General features: G+C 36.6%; 1 protein-coding gene and 1 pseudogene across 4 annotated transcripts in view; one reads left to right on the top strand and one right to left on the bottom strand.

The window, feature by feature from the left end:
* ATG4A (autophagy related 4A cysteine peptidase) overlaps nt 1-26,721 on the bottom strand; it is a 60,414-nt gene that overhangs the window by 23,114 nt on the left and 10,579 nt on the right. The gene's annotated exons all lie outside the window — the stretch shown is intronic.
* LOC105296145 lies at nt 10,824-25,254 on the top strand (annotated as a pseudogene).

The following is a 26,721-nucleotide window of genomic DNA, read 5'->3' as shown; positions in this document are numbered from 1 at the left end:
AAACAAATGAAAGCCCGAACAGAAGATGAGATTTACAGAAGCAAAGAGAAGTAATGGAGAGAGTATATATACAAGGAGGTCTGAGGAGGAAAGCGAAATGGGTCTTCCTCAAGAAGAATTCAGAGAGATGAAGAAGCAAACTAACACATGGTTAAGGTGCAGAAGTGAAATCACATTTCCAACAGACTCATTTCTGACTATAGTAGTGCCCTCTTATCCAAGGATTCGCTTTCCGCTGTGTCAGTTACCCACGGTCAACTGTGGTTGGAAAATATTAAATGAAAAATTCCAGAAATAAACAATTCATAAGTTTTACATTGCACACTGTTCTGAGTAGCATGATGAAATCTTACATTATTCCACTCCATCCCGCCCAGGACATGAATCATCCCTTTGTCCAGCGTCTCCACACTGTATATTCTACCTGTCCATTAGTCACTTAGTAGCTGTCTGGGTTATCAGATTGACTGTTAGAGTATTGCAGTGCTTGTGTTCAAGTAGCTCTTATTTTACTTAATAATGTCTCATTTACCTTATTTCATCTCATCATGTAGGCACCGAATCATCTCACATCATCACAAGAAGGGTGAGTACAGTATACAATGAGATAGTTTGAGACAGAGAGACTACGTTCACATATCTTTTATTACAGTGTATTGTTATAACTGACCTATTTTAGTATTAGTTATTGTTGTTAATCTCTTATTGTGCCTAATTTATAAATTAAAATTTATCATAGGTATGTACAATAGGAAAAAATATGTATGTATAGGGATAAGTACTATCCGTGCTTTCAGGAATCCACTGCGGGGGGCGGTGGCGGGGGGGCGGCTCTTAGAATCTATCCCCTGCAGATAAGGGTGAACTACTGCACCAGCAATCTTTTTAAATAATTTTTTCATAAACTACTTTTGTCTTGCCTTAAAATTAACAAACAAGACAGCAGCCCCACATAAGTTCCCTGCCCTTTCATCCTGTTTAAAGAGATAGGGACTATAGAGCAGAGCTACAAACACTGCAGCCCAGTGGACCAAGAATTAGCTTCTATAAGGTCTAATGGACAACAGGCCTGCTCCATTTTACTTCAATAATTATTGCACTGTAGTCTCTGCTGGGTTAACTTAGTGGTCAGCTAGTAACTGAGCAAAGATTTCCTTAAACTGGAACCTGAAAGTTTCCCAGTGTGGCGAAAAAGCTCTGTGAACATGTTGTATAGGTATGCCTTCCACACTCAGCGAGGTGGTCGAAAACTCTGCCTTAGTCTTCCTTTTCTGCATGTGCAGAGCTCAGGGTCGGCCAAGAGCTTAGGGCCTTCTCATAGTCGTTCCTGAGCATGTGCACAACTCTGTGAATGCACACAGCCCTGAGCACGTAGTTTTCTAAAAATTCTAATTTTTCAAGGTCTTGATGGACATGTTATTAGCCAGCTTTTTTCCATTTAGGCTTTTTCGTTATCTATAGCTTCAGGCTGCTGTGAAGTTAATTGATTGTCTCTAACTGTTTTCTTAAAAAGCCACTGGAGAAAGGCCTTCTATAGCTCAAAGTCATGGCAAACAAATATGGTCCTGCAAGTAGGATCTTCTGGGGGAAACACTAGACAGATCAATGACAATTTTATGGAAATGAGGAATTATAGAAGCTCCAACCTCATTCTGTGTCTTCCTGGGGCTGTCAGGCCGCTTGCTGGCTTTCTCTATGATTGCACTGCAGGGTTGGAGGGAAAGAGATGGGCGAAGGACAAGTGAAAACACCACAAAGCTCACTATCCTTACCAAAATGCAGCTGATTTTCTGGAATAAATACTCGCCAGATTGTTGTAAGCATTTGATTAATGTCTAGAAATTAATCAAACATTCTGAAAATATTGATTCTGACCATTTTTGTCAGTTTTTTCATTGCTATTATGGATAGAATTTTCCGAGGTCCTCGTTCTGCCATTTTTGCTGATGTCTTACTTTAATAACATGCATTTCAGTAATTAACTATATTTTTTAAAGGTTATTTTGTGAAATTTTAGGTAAATGAAAAAAGTCACTTTGATAAACAAATTTTCTGATAGGGCTTAACAAAGACACTTGTACATGAAGGTTCTTAGATTCTATAGGGCTTGTTCCCACAAACAACACAAACTCTCTCAAGTGAAATCAAAAGGTCACAGAATCTCAGGGTCAGAAGGGGCCTGAGATCCCATAGTGTATTGTCCCTGTTGGTCACCTGATCCTAAAAACATGCCAGGATACAGCTGTTTCCAAAAGAGTCTTCGCAGCAATACATACACATTTAACATACTATCAGGTCACATCTTCAAAAATATATATGAGACAGCCATTTTGTTCCCCAATGAAAACTCATCACTGCTGAATCTGCCAGGGAGCTTGGGCTGTCCTAGCCTTTCTGTCACTGATCTCAGCCCCTGGCCCATGTTCAGGAAATACCAGGCTAAAAATGATCACCCAGGTCAGGTCATCCCCAGGAGGTGGTGGATTGAGGTGGCATAAATCACACTGTGTACTTTCCCACCCTACTCGTTATCCCTCACAGGAAGGTGAAATCAGGTTAAAATGAGCATCCAGTGTAGCTAGAAAGAGAAAGAAAGTCAGAAAATAAATAACTTCAGAGGAGTGTGGGAAAGAGGCAGCTTCTCTGGCATTTCCCTGGTCGGGGCGAGGAAGGATGGCATTGGATGAATGTACAACATGTATGCATATAAGCCTTGGGTCTTTTTTTAGTACTGGCCGAAAAAAAAAATTCTCTATCGCCAACCCTATCTCAGTGAGTCACTGCTCAGCTGTCTGGTCAAATTAGTACCACCCCTTAAAGACTATGAGAACTGCGCTGCTTCCTTTGGGATAGCTCTGACCAAAATGGTAGCCAAAGAATTTTCCTCTTGCTCTTCAGCCCCTCTCAGGTGAGCAAGAAGGTCATTATAGTCTTTATTCTTCTTGATTCTTCTCTTAGAAGATAAACTCCCAGAATGCAGTGTGTCAGGCCAGAGCTAACCCAAGTGGAGGCTACATGGTGAAACAAATGAAAGCCCGAACAGAAGATGAGATTTACAGAAGCAAAGAGAAGTAATGGAGAGAGTATATATACAAGGAGGTCTGAGGAGGAAAACGAAATGGGTCTTCCTCAAGAAGAATTCAGAGAGATGAAGAAGCAAACTAACACATGGTTAAGGTGCAGAAGTGAAATCACATTTCCAACAGACTCATTTCTGACTATAGTAGTGCCCTCTTATCCAAGGATTCGCTTTCCGCTGTGTCAGTTACCCACGGTCAACTGTGGTTGGAAAATATTAAATGAAAAATTCCAGAAATAAACAATTCATAAGTTTTACATTGCACACTGTTCTGAGTAGCATGATGAAATCTTACATTATTCCACTCCATCCCGCCCAGGACATGAATCATCCCTTTGTCCAGCGTCTCCACACTGTATATTCTACCTGTCCATTAGTCACTTAGTAGCTGTCTGGGTTATCAGATTGACTGTTAGAGTATTGCAGTGCTTGTGTTCAAGTAGCTCTTATTTTACTTAATAATGTCTCATTTACCTTATTTCATCTCATCATGTAGGCACCGAATCATCTCACATCATCACAAGAAGGGTGAGTACAGTATACAATGAGATAGTTTGAGACAGAGAGACTACGTTCACATATCTTTTATTACAGTGTATTGTTATAACTGACCTATTTTAGTATTAGTTATTGTTGTTAATCTCTTATTGTGCCTAATTTATAAATTAAAATTTATCATAGGTATGTACAATAGGAAAAAATATGTATGTATAGGGATAAGTACTATCCGTGCTTTCAGGAATCCACTGCGGGGGGCGGTGGCGGGGGGGCGGCTCTTAGAATCTATCCCCTGCAGATAAGGGTGAACTACTGCACCAGCAATCTTTTTAAATAATTTTTTCATAAACTACTTTTGTCTTGCCTTAAAATTAACAAACAAGACAGCAGCCCCACATAAGTTCCCTGCCCTTTCATCCTGTTTAAAGAGATAGGGACTATAGAGCAGAGCTACAAACACTGCAGCCCAGTGGACCAAGAATTAGCTTCTATAAGGTCTAATGGACAACAGGCCTGCTCCATTTTACTTCAATAATTATTGCACTGTAGTCTCTGCTGGGTTAACTTAGTGGTCAGCTAGTAACTGAGCAAAGATTTCCTTAAACTGGAACCTGAAAGTTTCCCAGTGTGGCGAAAAAGCTCTGTGAACATGTTGTATAGGTATGCCTTCCACACTCAGCGAGGTGGTCGAAAACTCTGCCTTAGTCTTCCTTTTCTGCATGTGCAGAGCTCAGGGTCGGCCAAGAGCTTAGGGCCTTCTCATAGTCGTTCCTGAGCATGTGCACAACTCTGTGAATGCACACAGCCCTGAGCACGTAGTTTTCTAAAAATTCTAATTTTTCAAGGTCTTGATGGACATGTTATTAGCCAGCTTTTTTCCATTTAGGCTTTTTCGTTATCTATAGCTTCAGGCTGCTGTGAAGTTAATTGATTGTCTCTAACTGTTTTCTTAAAAAGCCACTGGAGAAAGGCCTTCTATAGCTCAAAGTCATGGCAAACAAATATGGTCCTGCAAGTAGGATCTTCTGGGGGAAACACTAGACAGATCAATGACAATTTTATGGAAATGAGGAATTATAGAAGCTCCAACCTCATTCTGTGTCTTCCTGGGGCTGTCAGGCTGCTTGCTGGCTTTCTCTATGATTGCACTGCAGGGTTGGAGGGAAAGAGATGGGCGAAGGACAAGTGAAAACACCACAAAGCTCACTATCCTTACCAAAATGCAGCTGATTTTCTGGAATAAATACTCGCCAGATTGTTGTAAGCATTTGATTAATGTCTAGAAATTAATCAAACATTCTGAAAATATTGATTCTGACCATTTTTGTCAGTTTTTTCATTGCTATTATGGATAGAATTTTCCGAGGTCCTCATTCTGCCATTTTTGCTGATGTCTTACTTTAATAACATGCATTTCAGTAATTAACTATATTTTTTAAAGGTTATTTTGTGAAATTTTAGGTAAATGAAAAAAGTCACTTTGATAAACAAATTTTCTGATAGGGCTTAACAAAGACACTCGTACATGAAGGTTCTTAGATTCTATAGGGCTTGTTCCCACAAACAACACAAACTCTCTCAAGTGAAATCAAAAGGTCACAGAATCTCAGGGTCAGAAGGGGCCTGAGATCCCATAGTGTATTGTCCCTGTTGGTCACCTGATCCTAAAAACATGCCAGGATACAGCTGTTTCCAAAAGAGTCTTCGCAGCAATACATACACATTTAACATACTATCAGGTCACATCTTCAAAAATATATATATTTTTTAAAGTCCATGAAGACAGGAATGGTAAGGGCTGAACATTCATTAATATTTGTTCCATAAAATTTTATAGAATACCTACCATTTATATTTTTTCCATAAAATTTTATTTCCATAAAATTATATTTGTTCCATAAAATTTTATAGAATACCTACCATGCGCTAAGCACAGAGGATATCCTCTAAAAGCTTTTAATGTAGTGGAGAGGAAAGGTCTGGAAACAACTAATGACTGTAAGTGTAAGCAGAATAGGGTTAAAGGGGTTGCTGAGTTATGAAACTAACAATCTTTGCTGAGCTGTCTTGCAGAACAAGGATGTTCTCTGAAAGGCTGACCACAAGGCAATAACACTCTGTTCCTATTGGATAAGGATGCCTAAAAGAAACACTGACCCTACTTAATTATAATACTAATTAAGCTCCTGCCCAGGTGGAGCTTATCCACCATTTTCTATATATGTGATATATGATAAAGCATGACTCCTTATTGTGCCTATGCTAGAATGACCCAGCCTCTACATGTAAAGGCCTGTACCTTTTTTGATGAATATGCATAACTGGTCCCAATAAAAGCAATTTCCTTTGTGTATTGGGGAGACACTGCATTGAGAATTATCCCCAGTGCTCTCCTTACTTGCTGCAAATAGTAAACTCATCCTGCTCATGTTCTGTTTTAATTGAGATTCACTGGGTTCTGCCCACCAAGAGTTGAACACTTTGTGTTCAGGTAATGTAAGTGCTATTTTTAAAAAGTGATGTAGAAGGCAACAAATGATTAAGTCCAGCTGGGCTTTTCACAACCTAGGAAAAGTTACATCAGAGCTGAGACTTAACAGAAATAAGATATAAGTGGGAAGGAGGAGGGGAGGAAATTCCTGGTTGAGGGAACACCAAGAGGATTTGGCAAACAACTGAGTGTGGGGGTGGGGCTGAGGAGAGTGAGAGAAATTTAAAAATTTGCATTGCTGGTGATGAGATGGTAGCAGAAAAACATGACGGAGTGGGGCGGAGGGAGATAATAAGCTTGGTATAGCCAGAATGTGTCCGATTCCTGGGCTTGGTTGACAAAGGAAAGAGGTTAAAAAAAGTAAAGAGGAAGTCAACCAGCACAAGGATTGTGAAGAGGGGCATGGTAGATGGTAGATTAATTAGCAGAGCCTAGGAAGGCAGGAGGAATGCAGAACAAAACTCAGCCTAAAATGTGGCTTCATCCACTTCCTCCTGAGACCACTGAGTGTCCTGGTCTTCCCAGCTTCTGCTCACCTGCACACAGGCCCTGCTCTATCTTGATTTATCTTCCTCACAGTGACCTGCTTTTCTGACAACCAAGAACTTAGAAAATAGAGAACTGTACAACGATTCTAAGCATTTCAAAGAGGATTTTCAAGTTCAAAACTGCATATTTTCTTGAATGTATTCACAAGTCACATCCTAGCAATGCTGGATTGTCACATAATACAAAACCCATGAATGATTTCTCAATAGACCAGTTTACACTCTGACACCCTAAGAGAACATTGTCATTTGTAGACTTATATCAGAGAACCTTAACCAAAAGGTTATCATTCAGCTCTACTTTATGATATTCCATTCAACCGGCTAGTACTAGTGGTAGTGGAGCGCAAGGGACTGTACCCGAAAAATTGTGGGGCAAGTCAGCAAAGGGATAACCAGTCTAGTAGGCAAGGCACCATTAAGTGATAAGACCTTTTGGCTTTGAGCTTGAAAAATCAATCAGGCCATAGATAACTTGACCACACAAAATACAACATTTCTTAGAGATTTCAGTCCATTCATACTACTAATGAGTGGTGAGAATCAAATGTAATGCAAAATTGAACTCTTTCTGATTTTCCTTTAAAGTGATGCTTTGGAAAAACTTGTTGCCTTTTTAAGCATACTTTTGTTATTGTTTTCACTTAAGGACAAATTATTGCCTACTTTCGGCTGATTAAAATGCATTTGAACATATCCATGAGGAAATGGGATTCTATGCACAAACTGGTTAGGAATGTACCTAACACAAAGATCACTGTACCTCTAAACTGCTGCCTCTTTTTTGCTTTTGATAACTCTGTTCTTTTTTTTTTTCAGAATAATAAAAAGATGCCACTTTCATAAAGATTATCTTTGTCGATAAAGCATACAAACAGGGTAGCATATTGAATGAATGAATGGAGAAAATAATTGATTGGCTTTAGAATTCAAGACTTGAGGCAACTATTCCACAAAGCCAGGTGAGAATCACCGTGATTCTTCATCAGCAAGTTCTGTTCTTAGGAATCAACCTTCCAGTGGAAAGCCTGGTTATATTCCCAAAGAGGACAGTTTCACATTAGTGTCACTGCCAAGTCATAAAATGGGTCCAAAGTAAGTCTCCATGGTATTGTAGTTTTGACTTTGGACATTATTCAAACCAAAAAGCACCAATATTCAAATACAGAGCTCTTGGTTCATGTAGGAAACAAGACACCATGGCATTATTTAGTCAAAATAAAGAGTGCGTCAAATGATTTTTCTCCATAAATTTGTTTTTGTTTTTGTTTTTGTTTTTGGCATGGTAAACAGAAGGAGGAATCACTCCTCACCCCTCTTGGAAATAGCTCTAGCCTAAGAATCCTAATATTTAGTCCCATCCCGCCACTAACTAGCTCTGTGAATTTGCAGAACGTACTGCATTTCTGTGGGACTCAGACGCTCCATCTATAAAATGTGTGATGTGTTTTTCAAACAGCACAGCATAACTCGTCAGTGGGCTATGAAATCTACATAATGCATTGCAAACAGCATTTTCTAAAAAATAAAATTGAATAGAAAATATATTTTACACTTAATAAGGATGAATACTGTTTCATGAAATTTATTTCTGTGTATATGAACTGGGCTGTAAAATAAAATGTATTACTCATTGTATTATTGGATCAAAAAAGTTGGAAAGCCACTGATCTAGACCTATGTTGTCCAATACAGTAGCCACTAGCCACAGGCAGCTGTTTATATTTAAATTAATTAAAATTAAATACAACTAAAATTCAATTACTCAGTTGCAGTAGCCACATTTCAAGAACTCAAGAGCCACAGGTGGCTAGTGGCTACCATATTGGACAGTGCAGCTATAGAATAGTTTCATCGTCACATGAAAGTTCTATTGGACAGTCCTATCTTAACGTCTTTTGTATGGTTCTGTAGGAGATGGAACTTGGGTAACTTGTTGGGAGGGGTACTCCAAATTCCAGGAAGAGAAGATGGGTTCAATTGTCTCTCTCTTCAGAGAGTCTGTGTGTGAATTTCTAAATATATGAGCCAACAATTATAAAGTTCTGTACTTGGTCCTGTGAGAAATACAGAAGAAACATCCTCATAAATATTTACCAAATGTTAAGTGAACAAACTAAGACATCATAAAATCATAATCTAGTTAAAGATATGAGCTTTAGGTAAATGAAAGAGCTAATAATAAAAGGTAATGTATCGGCAAGTGTTGATAATAACTGAGCATTGTCAAAATTCACAAAAGGGAGAAGATAATGAGGGCTGGCGTCACCAAGGGAGATTTCAAGGAGGATATAGCATTTGAACTGGTCCTCAAATTATTGCTTGCATTTGGATCAGCAAAGGTAAGAGGGAGAATATTCCAGATGAGGGGAACACCATAAGTATGTGTGTGTCAGACAGAAGGGCAAGTTCTGGAAAATACTGAGAAATGAGATTAGAGAGGTAGCTGGGACTGGAGTATGGTGGTGGAAAGCCAGCCAGTAGAGTCCAAGTCTTAGTAAAGCTGTTGACAGTTTTCAGAGTGCTTTCACATGATCCTCAAGACAGCTCTTTGAGATGGGCAGGGCAAGAAACATTACTTCCATCTTAGAGCTGAGGGAAGAGAGTCTCAGGTAAGTTATATGACTTGCCCAGGGTCATATAGCTATTAAGTAGTATAACCAGGATTCGAACCGAGTTCATTTTATTCTCCATCCAGTATTCTTCCCACTATATGTAGCCATTATGATAAAAGCTAGATTCGAGGCACTGGAGATAGGGAGACCGATAAGAAAGTTGTAATAATCCTGGCATGAAGTGTTTGTTGAAGGCCTGGCCTAAGATGGCAAGAAACCAGATGTGCTGGTTATATAACCTACTATAAAACAAACTGACAATGCAGTACCCACTGTTTGAAAGAGGAAGAGTGGACAGTCTGAGGTTAGAACAGTATAGTTATTTTTAACTGGAAGTGATCTAAACTACCCTAAAAGAATAAATGTTAACAATATCATTCATATACGATGTCCGGATCTTTCCATACAGCTGAAGGCAATGTTTTGGACCTAGTTCCTAAGAAAATAATACTTTACACATTTATGCATTTTAGGAGCCATTTCTGTCTTGCTAGTGTTTCTTTCCTCTGCCAACTTCAATTTTCATTTCTCAGAACTAACTGGTCATATGATTTCTCACCTCATCTAGATTCCCAGTGAGAAAGGACTAGTGCCAAAAGGTCAAGGAGCTACAGACCTTGAAGATTTTCCTTAGTAAAACTAATTATCAGTTTAGCAATTAATTAGCTTATAATAATGATTTACTGAGAAAATACTAAAATTCACCATTGCCAGACTCTTAAAGAGTCTCTCTGCCCATGTCACGAAGCTGTTCAAAAACTTCCATGGGCTTCCAAGATTGCTCCAGCTGATAAGGATCAAATACAAATATGTCAGCCTAGCATTTAAGGCCCTCTCCAATGTGGCTACTTCCTATATTTCTAGTTGTTCCCTACTGTTCATTACTTCTTCTTAAAATCTACTCTTTTCAGCCAAAATAAACCACACGATATATCAGAAACTCTTTGCTCATTCATGTCCTACTTGCATTTAAATCCTACCTCAAATGCAACTTTCTCTATGAACCTTTCTTCCTCAATTTTCCCACCAAGAAGTATTTGCTCCTTCTTCTAAGACTCTATAGTCCTTTATTTACATCTCCTTTATGACACTGGGCACTTTCTACTTTAGATTATTGTTATTTGCAGCATGTCATCTCCCTGCTATTGGAACGAACTCCCATCTCAGGCCATGTAGTGTTCATCTCTGTATCTCTTATAGCTATAATCATAGTGCCTTGCAATAAGTTGCCCCTTAAGGTCCATCAAATATTTATGGAACAAATGGGCACACTGACAAAAGTCTAAAAGCTAGTTTTTATGTTCATTCAAACTTCAATTTAACAATCCTCTACTGAATGCCTACCATATGACTGACACCATGTTGGGCCCTGGGGATAGCAACACATCTTAAGCAATTTCAAGTCTAATGGGAAGAAAGAGAGAGGGAAGTTCCTTTTGATACAGAATGGTCAGCATCTGCACAGGGGGCTAAGGGTGCACAGCAGATGGTCATCTAAACCAGTCTGGGGTGCGGAGAAGGCTTTGGGAAGAAAGGTGATAGCAGGACTTAGCCTTAAAGGATGAGAGTTAAGCAAACTGGACAGAGGAAGGATGTTCCAGGCAGAAGAAAAGCTTGTATCAAAACAACGGAAGCTGAAAGACGGTGGAATAGTGATGCCACATGGAGACTGTCAAGGGTTGGGGCTGGAGAGGCAGAAAGGGCGAGGAGATGACAGCCTTGGTAAGTATTTTGAGCTTAATCCAGGCTTCATGGAGCCCCCTAAAGGTTTCAGATGCATCCATGACTAAGATTAGATATTCCACTATTTTTGCATAACTGAAGTGGTACAACAAGTAATTGCCTGTAATGTAAATTCTAGGGTTTTTTGACACTCATTATCAAATAAATTTTGTTTGAAAACAACAAGAACAACCTGAAGCGACAATCTTTGTCAAGGAAGGGGTTAAGGTGGGTCTCTGTTCTGTGGCATGCTCAGTAGTACAGCACAACCAGAGAAATTCTGAGTCCTTTCCACAAACAGTACTCTTTATTTGGTGTACATTCCCAGTTTTCTCTTGTTTATAAACACCTCACCCGCCTCCCAGACCACAGGAATTTTTCCCATACTCTTTCAATATCACACTTCATTAGTAAATGTTGCCAGCAGACATATGATGTTTAAAAATTCCTTACCTTAGATGTAATGTAAAATTATACTGTCAGAGTTAAGTTTTGAGATTATATAAAATCATACATATACCTTCACTTTCGAACCAAAAGATGGATTCCAAGTTAATCTTAAGGGAAATTTCTGTAAAGTGAACTTGATTTTCTGATGTTATTCTATGATCATGTGAGCCACACTTCCCAGGAAAAGGCAATGTGACCCCATTCAAGAAAGATACAGCTTGCAATAAAATGGCTTCTCAACCCTGATTTGCACACTAAGTACCAGACATCAGGAAAATAAATATCAATCTACCCACAAGCATGAGACACCCAATCCAACAACCACAGCAAAAATGCTCTCTAATATCTGGCAGACAAAGAATCTTGGTCTGTTAAATAAAACACATTTTCATCTCTAAGAGCAGCTCTTCATAAAGTGGGTTTTCTTTTAAGAAACTCAGCTATCAATTCTTTCATTAATACTAAGTTAAATTAGCCTAAGTTAAGTTATTCTAAGTTAAAAATGCATTTTTATATATGGCAAAGGATGCAAGAATATACAATGGGGTAAAGACAGTCTCTTTAATAAATGGTGTTGGGAAAATTGGACAGATACATGCAAGATAAAAGAAACTGGGCCACCTTCTTAGACCATATACAAGAATAGACTCAAAATGGATTAAAGACTTAAATGTAAGACCCGAAACCATAAAAATTCTAGAAGGTAGTAAACTCTCTGATATCACTAACAGGAATTTCTTTTTGGATATATCTCCCTGGGCAAGGGAAACAAAAGAAAAAAATAAACAAATGGGACTATATCAAACTAAAAAGTTTTTGTATAGCAAAGGAAACCATTAAAAAACAAAAAGATATCACTAATGATATATCTGATAAGAGGTTAATATCCAAAATATGTAAAGAACTCATACAATTCAATGACAAAAAAAATCTAATTAAAAAAGGGCAGAAGACCTGAACAGATACTTCTCCAAAGAGGAAATATAGATGGCTAACGGACATATGAAAAGTTGCTAAAGGTTGCTAATCATCAGAGAAATGCAAATTAAAACCACAATGAGATATCACCTCATACCTGTCAGAATGGCTATCATCAATAAATCAAAGAATAAGTGTTGATGAAGACGTAGAGAAAAGGGAACTCTCATACACTGTTGGTGGGATTGCAAATTGGCACAGCCACTATGGAAAACAGCCTGGAGGTTTCTCAAAAAATTAAAATGGATATACCTTTTGACCCAGCAATTACACTTTGGGTATTTATCCAAAGAAAACCAAAACAATAATTCATAAAGATCTATGCACCCCAATATTCATGACAGCACAATTTACAATAGCCAAGATATGGAAGCAACTTAATGCTCATCAACAGACAATTGGATAAAAAAGTTATGGTTCATATTTACAGTGGAATATTACTCAGCCATTAAAAAAATGAAATCCTACCATTTGCAATGACATGGATGGGCCTAGAGGTTGTTATGCTGAGTGAAGTAAGTCAGATAAAGAAAGATAAATATCATATGATTTCGCTTATATTTGGTATCTAAGGAACAAAAAGAACAAACTAATCAAAAACAGACTCACAAATATAGAGGACAACCTGGTGAAGGCCAGAGGGGAGGAGGATTGAGGGGCTGGGAGAATGAGGTGAATGAATAAAGAAGTACAAATTAGCAGTTGATAAATGGTCACGGGGATGGGGAGCATGGCACAGAGAATGCAGTTAGCATTAATATATTGGCTAAGTGGAGAGCCAGAAGAGAGACAGAACAATTAGGGGGATCATTTCAGAAACTATATAAATGTCTAACTAATGTGCTATATACTTGAAACTAATAAAATTATTTAAAAAATGATTCATATTCGACAAAAAGGCCTTCACTTTACATCAAAATATTTGGAAATAAACATACATTTAAGTTTTGTTTGAAAAAGATGTATTTTTATTGTACCTACTCTGATTTCATTCCTAAGTTTATATCTAAGAAAAATAAATGCTTATGTCCATCAAAAGATATGGTAAAATAAAATGTTTACAGCAGCTTTATTTATAATATCCAAAACCCATAAACAACCCAATGTCTATCCTCAGGGGTGCTATGGGCTGAATGTATCATCCCAAAATTGTTGCTGAAGCCCTAATCTCCAATGTAATGGTATTTGGAGGCCGGGCCTCTGGGAGGTAATTAGGTCATGAGGATGGAGCCCTCATGAATGGGATTAGAGACCTAATAAGAGATACCAGATTGATGATCTCTCTCCATCATGTGAGGATACAGAAAGAAGGTGGTTATCTGAAACCAGGATGAGGGTCCTTACCAGATACCAAATCTCCCAGTGCAATGATCTTGAGCTTCCCAGCCTCCAGAACTGGGAGAAATACATGTTCATTGCTTAACGCACCTCATCTAAGACATTTTGTCACAGAAGCTTGAACTGACTTAAGACACAGGAATGCATAAATAAATTGTAGGGAATCATACATAGGAATGGTACACAGCAACAACAACTACAAAAAACTAAGTAATACTATATAAAAAACATGCACGAATCTCACAGATATTATGTTGAACAAAAGAAGACAGACACAAAATAGTACATACAGTATGATTCTATTTATATAGAGTTTGAAACCAGGCAAAATTAATCTATGATGATAGTGGTCAGAATAGTTGTTACCCTTGAGAGGGGGTGTTGACTGGGAGGAGGCAAGAGGGAACCTTCAGGAGGGCCAGAAACATTTCTATATCTTTATTTGGGTGGAGGTTACACATATACAAAATTTCATTGAGCAGTACACTGAAGGTTTGTGTACTTTACTGTCTATAAGGAATACCTCAATTCAAGAAAAAAGAAAAAGATAAGTCTCCATACTGGATTTACTTCTAGTACAGACTGGCAATACAGATCAAATTATGCTAACAACAAAATACTCTTTTGTTATCAAGAGTAGAGATATAGTTCTGAATTCATTCTACCTCCCTGTACACACACACTTCAAACACAAGCTAAGTAGTTTGGGGCTTCAGATATTATTTGGATATAACGCTAATTTATTGGATTTTTCAACTTATAGCATTCCAAAATGACATTTATTTTTATAGGTTCACTTTGATTGCAAATTCACAAATTTATTAATTTTTCTTTTCTACTATAACATCGGCTGGTATCCATCAGAGAAATATATTGAATTTGTTCCCCAAATCTTAGCATTGTACAAAGAAAGCATAGCAGTCTGAAGAGAACACTGGCCTATGAGCTCGAAGACCTGGGTTCTATTTCTGCTCTGCCTTTACTAACCAAGTCATCTTGGGTCAGTCTTTTAAGCTAAGATCCCCTTTCCTTTTCCATAAAATGGAGACAATACCATCCTCATAGGGCTATAGTAAGGATCATATGAAAGAATGGATGTGAAAGTGCCTTATAAACTTTAAAGAAGTGTTAATACCCCCAAAGCTAAGTGTTTAATTAGAACTTGTGCCTGAGTGTGGCCAACAGAAAATGTACTTAAATTTCAAAACTTGTACATGAGTTTCACATATCTTACATTTCACCAGAGAGTCAGGATCAGCAAGTACACTCAAATTCTAACATCTCTGAAAAGTTTAAACAATTCCAATCATTCTGAAAATAGATGTGTACTGGGAAGTACAATTAATAACTGCTTTCCTTGCTTTTCCCAGTTATGACTTTTAGATGTATCTCTAGCTATGTAATATCCATTATATTCAGTTCACATTTATAGAACTTTGAACTGCTTCTGTAACAATAGTTTCCCCTCTCCATTATGAATTTCGCAATAATTGCCCTGAAGGCTGCTCCTATTTCTACCTTCTGCCATCCATCATGACAACTACAGCAAAATTTAAAAATACTCCTCACTCTGAACTCCTCGTCAGAGCAATGAATACTCCTTGTCAGAAAGCCCCAATGGAAGGTGCCTTTTCTTGTTAACTTTTTGAAGTTCATTTCTCTGATGAGAGGAAGTGATAGAGACCAGAGTTGCCTCAGAATGCTTCCTGTCACCAACTATTCTTTCCAGCAGACCCAGCAGGAAATCTCTGATTGGAGAGCCATCCAGTATGAGAAGAGACTGACAAAAATAAAAATGAGGGTCATTTGGTTTCAAGGACCCCAGTGCTTCCTGTTCCTAGAGATTTTGTTCTTAGTACCACAGCTAAGCTCTCCAAACTAGAACAAGCTGCAGATAAACAAAACAGACTAGAGAAGGTAAATCCATAACTTATCAAGATCCTTGAGAAACATTCCCTTCAAGAATTAAGTCCCAGTTAAAAAGTCTTTGTTGAGCCTACTGAGATAGAGAATGGGGATGACTTTTACAAAAGTAGCTTGACAGCAGCAAGAAAGACCAACTGACAGGAAAAGAGACAGTAAATCATAAAAAATCTAGTTTGGAGTTGCATGCGCACACACACACACACACACACACACACACACACACACACACACACACACTAAATGGTCTGGGATAAATATTAAGTCACATTTCAATAGGCCTTAAAATGTTGCTGTATTATACCATAATCACAATCATGATCCTTAATCAAAAAAGATTTAATTATGTCCGTAAATGCTGTATAAGATGTCAGAGGAGTAGATTGGTGTTTTTTTGTTTTTTTCTTATATTTTTGGAGGGAGAATTCCACTCAGGATGATTAAAATGTTAAAAGTTCATGATGTTTAAATACAGAAATCATGAGCCATTTGGAAAACCTAGTTATTAAAAATGCCTTATTCCAAGAAAGAGTCAGGCAACTGAGGTTTTTACTCTATTGGTTAGGACAAGATGAATGTTGGGTTGTACAGTAGACACAAGTGTTATAGGAGGTCAGAAAAAGGATATGAGTATGGGATAGCATAGTCAGAGAAGGTATCAAGGAGGAGGCAGAGTTCACGGTTGGTTTACTTCGAAGTCTCTCTCTATCCACAGTCTGGTTCTGCCTTTCTTGATTGCTACCCTTAAGCAGTCCTGCCAGGGCCCCAGGTTCAGAGTCACCAAAGGAGACTAGTCTGAAGGGAAATTTAATTATAGTGAATAAAGAGAAAGAAAAGATGCAGACCCTGGTCCCATTCCACTGTACTAGAAAAGAGCTAAGGCTTCAATGCCTGAATAAGAAGAGCCTTTCATATGGACAGCAATTGTGCCAAGCAGAAAAGAATTTGTGGGAACAATGAATGGTACCCATACATAGTTCTGTACTCTTAAATTACTATAAAAGCAAGATTTTACAAAAAAATTTTTACTTGATCGTCAACTTTAGATTAGTATACAGAAATATACCAATGAGAAACCACAAAACATTACTGAAAGAAATTAAAGATGACAAAAATAAATGGGAAGACATCTGTGTAGGTGCATTGAAAGTTTTAATATTGTTAGGATGTCCATACTACTCAAAGTGATCTACAGATTCAATGTGATACCTCAAAATCTCAACGGCATTATTTTTGCAGAAATAAATTAATTCTAAAATACATAAGGAATCTCAAGGGACCACAAATTAACAAACAAATTTTGAAAGAGAACAACAAAGTTGAAGGACTCACACTTCTTGATTTCAAAATATATATCAATGCTACAGTTATCAAACAAGTGTGGTACAGGCCTAAAAAGAGACAAATAGAACGAATGAACAGAATAAAGAGACAAGACCACTCAATGGGAAGAGGACAGTCTTATCAACAAAATAGTGCTAAAAAACTTGATATCTACATGTAAAATAATGAAGCTGGTCCCTTATTATACACTATATACAAAAATTAACTGAAAATCAATTAAAGACCTAAACATAACCTAAAACTATAGAATGCTTGGAAGAAAACATAGGAGAAAAACTTCTTGACATTGGATGTGGCAATGATTTCTTGGACATGACACCAAAAAGACAAGTAACAAAAGGAAAATAGGAAAATGGATGGCATCAAACCTTAAAACTTTTTTGCATTAAAGGACACAATCAAAACAGTGAAAAGGCAACCTATGGAATAGAAGAAAATATTGACAATAATGTATCTTATATGGGGTTACTATCTAGAATATATAATAAATTACAAATAAAAAACTTTTTAAATCAACCTGATTTTAAAAAAACAGACAAAGAACTTGAATAGATAGTTCTCAAAAGATGATATACAAATGACCAAAAAGCATATGCTAGGATGTTCGACATCACTAATCATCAAGGAAATGTATATCAAAACTTCAATGAGCTACCACCTTACACCCATTAGGATGGCTATAGAAAACAGTAAGTATTGTTGAGGCTGTAGAGAAACTGGAAACCTTGTACACTGTTGGTAGGATTGTAAATGGTGCAACTATTGTGGAAAGCAGTATGGAGGTGCCTCAAAAATTATAAGAACTACCATATGATCCAGCAATTCCACTTGTGGGTATATATCCAAAAGAATTGAAATCAGCATCTCAATGAGATACTTGAAAACCCATGTTTGTAGCAGCATGATTCTCAATAGCCAAGAGTTAGAAACAATCCAAATGTCTATCAATGGATGAATGAATAAACAAAGTGTGATATATATGTACAATGGAATATTATTCAACCTTAAAGAGGAAGTAAATCCTGCCACAACATGGGTGAACCTTGAGGATATTATGCTAAATGAAATAAGCCAGTCACGGTGTGACAAATACTGTATAATTCTACTTAAATGAAATATCTAAATTTGTCAAGTTCATAGAAAAAGAAAGTAGAATGGTGATTACCAGGGTCTAGGGAAAAGGTAAGTTGTTGTTTAATGGGTATAGAGTTTCAGATTTGCAAGAGGAAAAAGTTCTGGAGATCTATTTCATGATAATGTGGAATACTTAACACTACTGAACTGTACATTTAAATTAGCTAAGATGGTGACTTTTATGTGTGTGTGGTTTTTTTTTACCACAATAAAAAAAGTTGTAAAAAGAAGTATGCCAATGAGGGTGGGAGTTAGAATAATTTTATCAATTCTTAACTAGACTTTTACTAGGAGAAAGGCAGAAACTAACACATCATCCATGTTTTCTTTAAGGGACCACTTATACAACTTCTGGTTCTAAGAAGAAATGAAATAGACACACTTTTTATTCTTCCCAATAAGTACAGGTAAAAACATTGGACATTATTATATGCATATACTATATATTTTATATATATGTATAGATATATATAGATAGATATAGATATAGATATATAGATAGAGATAGAGATAGAGATAGAGATAGAGATAGAGATAGAGATAGAGATAGAGATAGAGATAGAGATAGAGATAGAGATAGATAGATATATAGATATCTTTGAAAGAGAGAAGAAGACAGACTGGCTAGGAACCTCAAGACCCAAGTAATGACCTGGAAATGACTTCCCCAGGTTTTTGAGTATACATCCTGGACCGGGTGATGAAGAAGCCAGCAACCTAGAAATACCAATGAATACAGACAAAAACAAGTCCCCCCAAAAGCTCTAGCCAAAAGAATAGGAAAGAGGGCCTAGCCAAACAAAAAAACTTTTAGACAATAACTCACATACTCTAGCCAAGCACCAAGCACCACCCCACATGCTTAAAACAAATTTAAAAAATAGAAAGTCTCAGCAAAGACACAGAAGTTATAAAGGAGAAATAAACAAATGCTCTTTAGTACTGAAAAATCATAATAACCAAAATGAAAACCACACTAGACAGTATCAACAGTGAAATGAAGACAGTACAGGAAAGAATCAGTGAAACTGATGATAGAACAATAGAAATTAAGTAATCTGAATAACAGAGAGAAGAAACTTAAAAAAAAAGTGAATAGCACTTCAGAGCCATAAAGGACTATAACAATGTATTAAATAGTGATGTCATCAGAGTTCCAGAATGAGAAGAGAAAATGTGTGGGGCTGAAGATGTATTAAAAAATAATGTCTAATGAACCTCAAATGGCTCTAAAAATAAAGTTATTTAATAAAATAAAAAAATGGTTGAATACTTCCCAAATTTGGCAAAACCCATAAACCTACATCTTCAAGATGCTGAGCAAACCCCAGACAGAATAAATAAAAATAATTTCACACGAAGACACATAATAATCAAATTCCTAAAAACTAAAGAAAAAGAACAAATCTTGAAAGCAATGAGAGAGAATTGATGACTTACTTACAGGAGGGAAACAATTAGAATGAGAGCAGATTTCTCATCAGAAACTATGGAATCCAAAAGAAATGGCACATTTTTCAAGTGCAAGAGCAAAAAACTGTCAACCAGAGTTCTATATCCTGCAAAAAACAAACAAACAAACAAAATGTCCTGGAAATCAAGACATTCTCAGATGAAGGAAAACTAAGAGAATTTGTTGCCATTGTCAAACACTAGCAGAGTAGAGAAAAGCATGACCCAACTATATGCTGTCAAGAAGTAACTCGATTCAGATCTCACTTGTACATGAAATTTAAAAAAAAAAAACTCATAGGAACAGATATCAGACTGGTGGTTGCCAGAGGTAGGGGATGGGGGTGGGAGAATTGGATGAAGGTGGTCAAAAGGTACAAACTTCCAAGTACAGATAAATAAATTCTGGGGAATGTAAAATATGACATGACGACTATAGTTAACAATACTGTATTATATATTTGAAAGTTGCTCAAAGAGCAGATCTTAAAAGTTCACATCACAAGAGAAAAATGTGTAACTATGAGAGCTGATGGATGTTAACTAAATGTATTGTGGTAATCATTTTTGTAATATATACATATATCAAATCATTATGTTATATACCTTAAACTTATACAATGGTATATGTCAATTATATCTCAATAAAACTGCAAAAATTAATTATATTTAAAAACAAGTAATAGGATTCAAATATAACAATATAGGTAGATTGAAAATATAAGAGTAAAAAAGAGATATACCAGGCAAACAATGATTTAAAAAAAAAAACAATAGTGTATATATTTATATCAGATAAAGTAAACTTCAGAATAAAGAAAATTGCCAGGGATAGAGGGAAATTGCTTAATGATAAAAGTTTCAATCCGCCAAGAAGGCATAACAATCTTAAAAAGGTATGCACCAAAAAAACAGATTGCCTAAAATACATGAGCAAAAACTCAGATAAATAAAAAGAGAAATGACAAATCAACAATTGTAGTTGAAAAATTCAAAAATTCCCTTTCAGAAAGTGATAAATCTACTAGACAAAAAATAACTAAAGATATATAAGATGTAAACACAATCAACCAACAGATTATAATTGACATAAATAGAACACTCTGCCTAATAACAGCAAAATAAACATTTTTCAAGCTCCCATGAAACATTTACCAAGATAGACCATATCCTGAGTCATGAAACAAATCTGAACCGATTTAAGTGAACTGGAATGGAACAGAATATTTCCTTGACCACAATGGAATCAAACTAGAAACCAAAAACAGAAGGAAAGTCTGCAAACATTTGGAAATTAAACAACACACCTCCAACTAATTAATTGGTCAAAGAGGAAGTCTCGAAGGAAGTAAAAAAAAAAATACATTGCACTGAATGAAAAGAAAAATACAACATCAAAATATGTGGCAAGCAAGCAAGATGACAGAACAGGAAGCCCTAGCCCTAGTTCTCCACCACAGAAACACTGATTTAACAACAATACATGAACCAAAACAACTTTTAAGATTTCCAGAATCCAGTTAGGAAGTTACAGAACCCCAGTTGAGCAAAAAGCTCAGAACAGCTCCACTGGAACAAGTAAGAAGAGCAATTTAACTTTACTCATATCGACCCTTCCCTAAGCTGGTATAGGTCAGTGCCGGGAGAGAATGCCCCAGCCCACAACTCCAGAGGGAAAGTAAAGAGTACAGCATGCCTTCAACATTCTGGCTTTTTGGAGGGCTGCCTAACAAAATGGTGTCCGTCTCACCTCACTCAGCACTGATGGAACTGCTATAGTTCGAATGCCTGGGGACTACTAAAAACAAAGAAAAGCAGAGTACAGCTTACCGGGGATCACATGACTCAGTGCAATCAGAAGGTGCACCACTTGAGGCTTCTCCCTCAAGAGAGAAGGAGATGAGCGGAATGTACGTCCAATATTCTGGCTTTTCAGAGGGTTGCCCAAGGGACCATTAGTTGTGTTACCTGAATTGGGGCACTGACAGGGAGCTGGCATGCATTGGATATCTACTGGCCACTGAAAACAAAAGAGAATGGGGTGGCTTGCTGCTGTAGAACCAGAGAATATACATTGGCACAGACACCAATGGGAGCAAGAGATTACAAGCTCCTGAAGGAGAAACTGGCAAGTCTCTCTAATTGAGAAATTGGATGCATAGGCCTACAGAAGTTGCATCCTGCCCAAAAGGTTTCAGAAACCCCAGAATCTCTAGCTAACAGAAAAGCAACTCGTTGTGACAAGAAAATCCCTATAACAGAGTAGGATAACACATTCAAAGCACTTAAAGAAAAAAACATCAACAAAGAATACTATATTCAGCAAAATTATACTTCAAAAATAAAGGAGAAATAGACTTCCCAAGATAAACAGAAGCTGAGGCAGTTCCTTGTCACTAGATCCATCCAACGTTAAAGAGAAATGAGAAGACACTATACAGAAACACAAAAGCATATGAAAGTATAAAGCTCACTGGTAAAGGTAAATATATAGACAAATACAGAACACTGAATCCTGTGACAGTGGTGTGTAAATCATTTTAATTCTGGTATCAAGTTAAAAGACAAAAGTATAAAAGTGACTATAACTATAAAAATGTGTTAATGGATGCATAATATAAAAAGGTGTAACATGTGACATCAGTAACGTAAGATGTGGTGGGGTGGGGGTAGAAGTAAAAAGTATTTGTATGTAATTGAAGTTGTCAGTTTAAATAGATGATTATAATTATAATAAGTTTGATACAAGCCCCATGGTAACCACAAAGAAAATATGTATAGAAGATACACAAAAGAAAATCAGAAAGAAATCAAATCATGTCACTAAAAACAAATAAACAAATAAATCAATGAAAGGAAGGCAGGCAACCAGGGAGGAAAAGAGAGATAAGAGATACAAAATAGAAAATAATTAACAAAATGGCAATAGTAGGACCTTCCCAATCAATGATTACTTTAAATGAAAATGGATTAAATTCCCCAATCGAAAGATATAGAGTAGCTGATGGATAAAAACTCATTTCCCAACTACATGCTGTCTACAAGGGATTCAATTTAGATTTAAGGGAAAACATAAGCTAAAAGAGAAAGGATGGAAAAAAATATTCCATCTAAAATGTAACCAAAATAGAGTAGAGTTGGCTATAATTATATCAGACAAAATTGACTAAGTCAAAACCTGTCGAAAAAAGGCAAAGAAAGCTTTTACATAATAATAAAAGGGTTGATTCACCAGGTCATAACAATTATAAATATAAAGCATTCAACATCAGAGGACTCAGATATATGAAGCAAACACTGCCAAACTGAAGGGAGATATAAGTGGCAACACAATAATAATAGGGGATTTTGACACTTCACTTTCAGTAAGGTATAAAACATTTAGACAGATTAACAAGGATACAAAAGATGTGAGCAACACTACAGATCAAATGAGTCTAAGAGAAATAAATAAAACATTCCACCCAACAGCGACAGAATACATTCTTCCCAAGGGCACAAAGAACATTCTCTAGGGGAAACCATATGTTAAATCACAAAACAATTCTTAACAAATTTTAAAAGACTGAGGTCACACCAACTATATTTTCCTGACACAGTGGAATGAAACTAGAACTTAATGGCAGAAGAAAACCTGGAAAATTCACAAATATATGGAAATTAAATAAAAACACTCTTGAATAACCAATTAGTCAGAGAAGCCGAAAGGAAATTTAGTAAATATCTTGAGACAAATGAAAATGAAAGCACAACATGCCAAAACTTATAGAAATGAAGCAACAGCTATACTAGGAGGAAAGTTCATAGTGATTGATAAATGGTTACATTTAAAAAAAAAAAAAAGAAAGAGATAGCTCAAAAGCCACGGGTCTCCAGACGATAGTCGGTTTGACCTGGGAAAAGCAGCGGCTGATGCACTGGGCAGGGATGGGCAGCCTGGCAACACAGCTCATGCCAGGAGGAGGAGGGGTGTGCATCATCCATGAGCTGGCAGCACAGCCCGACCCCTGTTTCAAGAACATTTGATATACCTCAGCGAGCACTGAGGTGCCTTTGCACCAGCTCATCGACCTGCGGTTTCCTCAGCCATGGCACATCCAGTACTGTGTCTTCTACACGCCACACGAATGGGTGCATGCAGATGGCCGTGAAGCACCTGCACATTCACACCCTGCTGGTGGACAGTGAAAGAAATGATGTCTTACACTGAAATTTTACACAAAGCTAGATTTTGTTACACTCTTCCAATTTCGTGAATTTGCAATGAGCCTGAATTTTTGGGAATATATGCCAAATGGATCATTAAATAAACTCCTATATAGGAAAACTGAATATCCTGATGTTGCCTTCCATTGAGATTCTGCATGCTTCATGAAATTGCACTGGGTATAAATTATCTGCACAATATGACTTCTCCTCTACTTCATCATGACTTGAAGACTCAAAATATCTTATTGGATAATGAATTTCATGTTAAGATTGCAGATTTTGGTTTATCAAAATGGCACATGATGTCCCTGTCGAAATCATGAAGTTGTAAATCTCCACCAGAAGGAGGGACAATTATCTATATGCCATCTGAAAACTATGAATGTTGACAAATATCAAGAGTCAGTGTTAAGCATGGTATATATAGCTATGCAGTTATCGCATAGGAAGTCTCATCCAGAAAACAGCCTTTTGAGGAAGTCACCAATCTTTTGCAGATTATGTACAGTGTGTCACAAGGCCATCGACATGACATTAGTGAAGAAAGATTGTCATTTGATATACCTCAGTGAGCACTGATCTCTCTCACAGAAGGCAGATGGACACAAAATCTAGATAAAAAGCTGTCCTTCTTAAAACGTTTAATAAAACTTGAACCAGTCCCGAGAACACTTGAAGAGATAACTTTACTTGATGTTATACAACTAAAAAAAACAAAGTTACAGAGCACTTCAAGCACTATTTATATATGTGACAAGAAGAAAACAGAGCAATCTCTGGATGTGTCTCTAAATCATGGTCCACAGAAGGAATTATGTGGATCCTCTCAGCTCCAAAAAAGTAGTGGTTCTCCTGGAACCTCAAGGTCCCTGTCAGCTCCTCAAGACAATGATTTTTTTATCCAGAAAACTCAGGACTTCTCTATGCTGCACCACCATCCAGTAAATCACAGTTGGGATGGCAACGTGTCTGGCTCAGAGGATGAGATTCTGTGACCACTAGATGGGCCCATGCTCTTCGGCAATAAAAAATCCACTCTTGGCTGAGGGAAATTCAGAGTGATCACAGCCTGGTGTGGCCCAACAGTGGATCCAGAGTAAAAGGACATTGTGAGCTAGATGACAGAAGCCTGCCTTAACCAGTTGCTAGATGCCCTTCTGTCCAGGGACTTGATCATAAAGGAGGCTATGGATTTATTAACACCAAACCCACAAGGACCGCAAAAATCAGACAATTACTGGACACCACTGACATTCAAGGAGAAGAATTTGCCAAATTCATAGTACAAAAGTTAAAAGACAACAAGCAAATGGGTCTTCAGCTTTACCCAGAAATACTGACAGTTTTTGAATCATTATCTTTAAATTTCTTTAAAGATACCTATAAAAGCTTATAGGTAACACTTTTTAAAGAAGAAAAATCGGTTTATTAAAAGGTATTTTATATTTCTGTGGCCTTGATCATATATTTTTAATAAAATCCATTAAGTATTAGAAGCTTTAATGAAGTCTCTTCTTCAGGTAAACATTAGTCTCCCTCCATGAAATTACAGTATTTTTTAGAATTAATATAGTTGAAAGTTTGCATTTTGCTACATAGTTCAATTTTTTTTTGTCTCTTTGGTTAATTGAAATTATTTTTAAATGTAATAATTATATGCTTCTTGTACATAGCAATGTCTTCAGGTGTCATGCATTTCTCCTGGAAGCCATTTTCACTTTCACTTACTTTGCGGATTATTTATTACTTGTCTAAAATGTGGTTTGGCTTTTGAATTTGGCTTTTGAACTCTTTATACTTAAATCAGAGATAGTACGGCATTCTTTCTCCACAGTCCAGGTTTACATCCTCTCCGAAAGGTTGTTCATTAAACTCTGTTATTCAGAAAAAAAGAAGAAAGCTCTAAAATAAATAATCTAACATCGTACCTCAAGGAACTAGAAAAAGGAGAACAAACCAGGTCCAAAGTTAGAAGAAGGAATGAAATAATTAAGATTAAAGCAGAAACAAACAAAATACAGAACAGAAAAACAATAGAAAAAATTAATAATAAAAGTTGTTGCTTTTTAAAATACCAACAAAATCAACAAAGCTTTAGCTATATTAACTAAAAGAAGAGAATATTCCAATAAATAAAATCATAAATTAAAGGAGATATCATAACTGATGCCACAGAAATTAAAAGAATTATGAAAGACTACTATGAACAATTATATAACCTATGGACAATTATATAACAATTATATAAACTATGAACAATTACATAGCCAACAAATTAGATAACCTAGAAGAAATAAACTCCTAGGAATACACAACTTACCAAGACTGAATCATAAAGGATCAGAAAATCTGAACAGAACTATAACTACTAAGGAGACTGAATCAGTATCAAAAACCTCCCAAAAAAGAAAAGCTCAGAACCAGATAGATTCATTTGTAAATTCTATCAAACATTTAAAGAATTAACTTCTTTTAAAGAATTAACTTTAAATCCATTCTTTAAGTTAATACTTAATTTAAAGAATTAACCTTATTCTTTTTTAAAAAGTTTTGAAAGCAAATCCTTCTCAAACTCCTCCAAAACACTGAAAAGGAGGAAACAATTTTAAACTCATTTTGTGAGGCCATCACTATCCTGATATCAAAGCCAGAAGAAGACACTATAAGAAAAGAAAACTATAGGCAAATATCCCTGATGTATACAGATGTAAAAATCTTTAACAAAATACTAGCAAACCAAATTCAACAGCACATTAAAATTATCATACACCATGACCAAGTGAGATTTATCCCTGAGATGCAATGACGATTCTACATATGCACATCAATGTGATACACTACATTAACAGAATGAAGGCAGAGAATCACATAATCATCTCAATAGATGCAGAAAAAGCATTTGACAAAGTTTAACACTTTTTCATGTTGAAAAGTTGAGTA

The sequence above is a fragment of the Pteropus vampyrus genome, unplaced genomic scaffold, assembly GCF_000151845.1.
Source record: "Pteropus vampyrus isolate Shadow unplaced genomic scaffold, Pvam_2.0 Scaffold120, whole genome shotgun sequence".
Taxonomy (NCBI): domain Eukaryota; kingdom Metazoa; phylum Chordata; class Mammalia; order Chiroptera; family Pteropodidae; genus Pteropus; species Pteropus vampyrus.
This window is presented reverse-complemented; position numbering and strand designations above follow the sequence as displayed.